Source organism: Ixodes scapularis, unplaced genomic scaffold (assembly GCF_016920785.2).
Source record: "Ixodes scapularis isolate PalLabHiFi unplaced genomic scaffold, ASM1692078v2 ptg001264l_1___fragment_5__unscaffolded, whole genome shotgun sequence".
In the NCBI taxonomy this organism is placed as follows: Eukaryota; Metazoa; Arthropoda; class Arachnida; order Ixodida; family Ixodidae; genus Ixodes; species Ixodes scapularis.
Window position 1 is genome coordinate 2280 of NW_024610128.1, and position 6236 is coordinate 8515.

A 6236-nucleotide genomic window follows, 5' to 3' on the forward strand; every position below is an offset into this window, starting at 1 on the left:
TCTGTGATCTTACCGTACTGTGCTGGTGGAACCGTAAGGCACGACCGGCACGACCAATGGCCGACATGGACACTCTCGCTTGGTTGGCAAAACGGCTATTTCGCTGGCGGAGAGAGCGTGCCGGGGCTCGAAACATTAATAAAATAAATCGTGGCAATGCCTGGCAGGAGCGCCATGTGTGACAGCAAGTCCATAAAGTTTGAGTCAGCAAATAAAAAAAAGAATAAAGAACAAAACGCAATAGGACTTTTTCAATAGAAATAAATTGGTGTTTAGCATTTTTAGAAGTCGTCCGCTCGGTAGCTTAGTGGATTGGAGCGCCGATATCTTGAGCGCGTAGAGGACCGGTAGTGGAGAGTTCGAATCCACCTTTGTTTTTTGTTTTTTTTGTTTACATATTATAAGTTTTTTTTTGTTCTTTTTATACCAACATTGGATGTACATTTTGAGCACTTATCACCCGTTTTTTACACCTGTTGTTATGACTGAGGATTATCTGTAGTGGCAACAGAGTGAGCAATAGCCTTCTGCATCAAGGCTCTGGATACTTTTTAGTTTAAAAATGTTGCATGAATTAAAACTTTCTGTATAAATGCTTATCACATATATCCTATAAAACTAGCCCTTTGAATATTGGGTGATAGTTTTAATAAGTGTACAGCAGTAAAGTTACAGGTTTTCCTTTATATTTTCTTCGTGGTCGTACCGTACACGGCGCAACGATCGGTACTCGGGCGCACGACCGTGATCGTCTGCTATCTGTACCGTAAGAGAGCAACATGAGCGCCGCATCTACCTCCGTCCCTCCGCCTCCTCCTCGCAAGCGGTTTAGAGCAGTAGACAACATCTTTCTACTTCGGGAGGTACTAGGCGCTACTCCTTTTTCGCTCTAGCACTTTGGAATGACGCAGCGTTGAAAAAGAACTTCTCGTTGCGAGGAGCGAAGGAACAGATTGACCTCCTCGTAAATACAAATAGAGATTTGAGACGTACTGAAGGATACGTCATTCCAAAAATATACACACTGCATGGAAAGAAAAACAGAAATCATTACATTCCTTCCTTATTTAACGAACTCACAGAGTCCCTTATGAATATAGAATCCACTAGGGTACTAAAAAGGAAACTAAGGAATTGGTGTCAAGCATTTGAGCTGTAGATATCGTAGCCTAACCGTTGGAGATGTTTCGTACTTTTATTTCATGGTTGCGTGAGTAGACTTGGCTATAAACACCTATATTTCATGCTCTAAACTGTTCCTTTTTGTATTTATTTGTGCTGCTAATTTTGTGTTCCTTTCATTTTTTTTTTTTGTGCTGCGGAGTGTTTTCTTTTTTTATTTTTTTTTTTGTAACAACATGTATTGTAGTTGGTCGCCTGGCCCCACATACAAGCAGAATGCTGCTTTTGTGGGCCAGCTCTTTATTTTGCATGACTTGATCTTAAAATAAAAATTTAATTAAATTGAAAATTGAATTGAATTAGCTTTGTACAAGAAACATGGCCGCATCAACTTGAGAAAGTGAGTATATTTTGGTTATTTTTGTATTTTCTTCGAGATTTAATATTCCTAGTTTTATTTGACCTTGGCTTTCTTAATACTCGATCCTGCATTGGGCCTCGAAGGAAAGAGACAGGATCGCTAGCAGACGACTTCGAATGTTGATGATAAGCGCGCGCGAGCGTGTTCTTGTGCCAAATCGAGTTGGCTTTCGGCAACGTTTCAGCATATCAGGACGTGTTTGGTGTAAACATCATATTTGGTTGATGTAAAACACCGAAGCTTGCCCGCTGAGAACGCATGATTTATTAAAAAACAAGTTACCATGTACGCTCGAGGCGTTATTTTATTCCCCAGGTATATAAATCTGGTAAACTGAAAGAAAAAAAAACCCAAAATACGCTGGCACATCATTCCTGGTATCACAACGTTTTCGTTTACTCAAAAGCTACGCCAAGTTGAACGTCCTATGCCTTGCCGCCAACAAGCGGCTTCTCTTAGTGTATCGGTGCTCGGTGGCACCCGAAAGAAATGCGACTGACTCCGTGTCACGGCCATAGAGTTATTATAATGTACGCTAGAGGTTCAAGTGGCGCTAGTGTGCTGACGCAAATTGAAGCAGACAGCAACCAGTCTAAAATTGACTTCCGGTAATGCATTTCTATGGGAAAAAGTGAGTGCATTTTCTCTCTGCGCTCGATCATAAGAGCAAATATCCCGAATAATTCGTACGTACTAGGTAGCTTGGAACATTTCTCAGTCAGGCCGACGAAATAATTGGTCAGTTACGGTGTTTTTCTTTCAAATTCATCGCATTAAAAACGGTGCTAAAACAGCTTCGTACGTGTATTTATGTGCACTGTCGGACACTGTTAGCGCGAACACGACGTCGGCGCTTTTCAGCGTGGGGGATATACGTGCCAAACGAACGAAGAACATCTGGACATTAAGAAAGACGGCAAGAACTACGCAGTAACACCGGATCAGTAACTACACGTACATGTACGATCAAAATTAATTGAGGCCACGTAATCTATTCCTATTTTAAATAAGTAAGTACCGTTTTATTCTTTCTGCTCTGAGCGAAGCTGCTTGTTCTACGTTCAAAATATCACTCGCACGCTCGAAATCTCTGAGAACAAGTGCCCGATAAAAGCTGCCCGGCAGAGAAAACAATACGAAGAGACAACTTTTATAGCCCACGGACTTTATTCTCTACGTTTTGAACGTTTTTATCCGCTCATGCACGACGGGGTCATTTTTATATAGTGACAGGACTGGCATATTATCAATATATAAGCGTCACCGGATTGCTGGCGAGCCTTGAACACACTCTACATTCCTTTCGATCGTAATTTTGCTTCGAATCGTCGCTTGTTTTTACACACCTGCTGCGGAACACACTTTTGGGACTGAAATGTAGCGAAGATAAACATCGGTCACTGATGAAGAAAAATGCGCTAACTAAAGCAATTATACTTTTACAGTGTTAATCAAGGTACATACTATTCGGTACGACCCAAATAACCAAAGTCTTTCGTGTTATTTTCCGGCGAAGAGACAAAATGCACGCGCGCTTTCCCATAGGAATACACGGGAAGACTGGAAAAGTAGACTGGTTGCTGTCTGCTTCAATTTGCGTCACGGAAGTCGCATAGAGACTAGCGCCAGTTGAACCTCTAGCGTACATTATAATAACTCTATGGTCACGGCACACCAAAACGAATGTTTATTCCCTCGTGCCCCTGCACAAGTCACGGGACCCACGGCACGCGCGTGCGTGCCTCGCTTATAGAAAGCGGGAAGTTCAAAAGGGACTCACGCCACACTTAGTGGACAGCAACGTTACTAAAACACTCAGTTGGGAAACTCCCATAGAGACAGCTTTGAAAAAGTGGCCCCAATCTGTCTCCGAGCACCGAGCTAATGACGAACACAACGCCAACATTTCTCCCGCAGCGGCCACTCCTGAAACTGCACGTGACTTCTATTTCGGCGTAAGAACAGATACAGCGGTAGAGGTTACAGGGGTGCCACCCCCGTCTCCCCGGCGGACGCGCCGCGCTCAACTACTGACGCTAAAATGCACCTAGGTCAGGACGTGCTACCTGAAAGGCCCGCTGAGGCATGGTTGTATGAAAACAATATTAATTGTTCCGCAAAACCTTGCGAACTAAAGATGATAAAAACATCACGCGCCCGTCATTTGGTACTAAACTCCAATAAATTCCATACAAAAAGAGTCTTTTCCGTTTGTTTTTACGCAAAAACAGGCTTTCAAAAAGCTCAAGGTGACCACAGTACAGACAAATGATAAAGAGTGGCGCTGTTGTCGCATTTAGCTCGGTCTCGGTGGACGCCAGCGGCTCAGGTTTCGACGGCGAGTTTCCCAACTGAGTGTTTTAGTTACGTTGGTGCACAGACAGTCGTACAAAATCACTTTTTCTAAATTGCTTTCGCTGAATAGAGCCAACTCCAAGTCACGGTCAAAAATATCGAGCGCCATTGTTGTCGGAAAGCTCGTCTGCTTCTTTAGCAGACGAACATTTTAGAACTTCGCTGTGCTAGGGGCGACACGCCGTGGTGCGCCAGGTTTTGTATTACGGAAGCGCATTCATTCCAGTAAAAAAACGAGACGAATTATAAGTAGGTATACTATATTTTTGGTTCTCTATATATTTAGGGTGCGATCTTTATTTACTTGAGTTTCTGCGATTTGTGCAAACACACGCAAATTTGTCTTTTCTCGATGAGGCAGATGCAGGTTTCCGTTGCCAGGGGGCGCGACGTGTACCGATCGTCTGCTATCGTCTGCAAATACGGTTCCCCCAAAGCCGTTTCAGGGCACACGATCGGTCCACACGCCCGATCCAAGGTATCGATCGTTTTTGTTTATCGATCGTAATTTGTTCCGGTTCCCTAAAACTCTCTAATAAGGGCGTCAAAACGCTACGTCCTAGCGCCCGTCGTTTTTCGACGTGCACAGTGTGACCGGCTGAACCAACCAAACGCAGGTCAGGCGCCGTGACATTGCATTTTTGTTTCGTAGGTTTGTGCTTGTGTGTCTTCTATCTTTCGACTGCGCTTTGACTTTTTATGAAAAGAAATAAAAGTAGTGAACATTTAATGGGCTCAAGGGCTACATTTATCGCGTGACCGGTGGCCGCAACTGAAACTAATATCAAAGCCGGCAAAATGATGAAACCCAGGATACTGCCTCAATTACAGCGAAACTTTATATGACTAGGGTTCTATGCATTCTCGGGAACCGTGTGAAAAAACTAAATTGCATGTACAAGGGTTCATTTTATGGAAATTTATATACGCCCCGTCACCTCGATATGCCTTTTGCTAGGGAACGACATCAAAACGCGTGATAAGAAGGATACATCAGAGAACAATGGGTATTTTCTCACTCGAGTCGGGTGACGTAACTGCATTACATATATAAAAGCAGGAGATTTTATATAAGGAAAGCACTATATATATATATAAACTTAAATTTAGTAAAAAAAATCTCACCAAAGTTGTAATGGAACCCATTAGTGTATGTCATAGTGATCAAAAAGCAATCATCCCTATTGCTTCAAGATGGTATATATACACTGTATATAAACATTTGGTGAAGTGCTTTTGTGTGTCTCATGATGAAACATTTGCGGTTGTGCTCTGCAGCTTCAGTGGCCAATCACCTTGAGAGAGTGGAATTGCTCACCTTTCGGCTTAGAATTCTCTTTCGAAACTGCCACCTCCGCCTTATAGTGTAATCACATGACCAAAAACGTTCCTAGCGAGCGTATACATTTAGTCCCACGAAAATCCCATGGTCTTAGCCCCCCCTGCTTTTGCACAGCTCGAGCGGCTGGACACGCGCGGCGTCGGGGTTTTCCACTTTGAATAGACCGATCCCACCAAGCGTTCCACGCATCTGTGACGCCGCCATAACTGTAGTTCCTAGGAGGCAGACGCCAGTTCACGAGATAGTTAATGCCACCTCGTGCTCTGCTCGCCCAGACCTCCAGCAAGGTTGTTGCGCGTGCAGAAAGACTACAGCTCCCACGATGCATGTCGGCAGTGGTGGCGTACTCAAACTAGCTGGTGAGATCGGTCTATTGGTTGGGGTTACTGCCACCATCTATCGTCATGGAAACCACCCGAAACTGCGTACACAGCCGTCCCTGCTGTCTTGGCGAATTCGGTGTGTCCGTGCGTTGTCTGCACCTCACCGCTACGACGCAGCGATGCTCGTTTGTTTCTCGGCACCGCCTTTCGCCGCCGCTTGGGGAGGATTCGACGCTATAGACCAGTGTACAAAATCCGAGCACCCAGCGAAAAAAAAGAGAAATATCATCACACGCAGGCTCTTCTGAAAAGAGGGGCTGCGCATAAAACAAGATTTTTTGCTTTCTACAACACTCTTGGCATCAGTGTTGTGTTTGGAGTGTCATGAGTATGAATTTTTGACGTTCTTACACCATGATATGCGCGAAGGTTTCCAAAACCACTCGGCAGAAACAATTAAGACTGTTTACATGTAGGAATGCGAAAGCATTCCTACAAGCAGCTCGTCACGTTTTTCTTTTTCACACGTCGCTGGCGGTGACACCACACTCCCCCACTGCGCAGGCACGGCGCACCCGCCGGCTCCGTGGCTTCCGTGACGATGCATCTGCGTTGCTGTGCTTTTCTTTGTGTTATATTTCTGAGGCGCGTCCGCTTTGACGTTGAGCGCCCG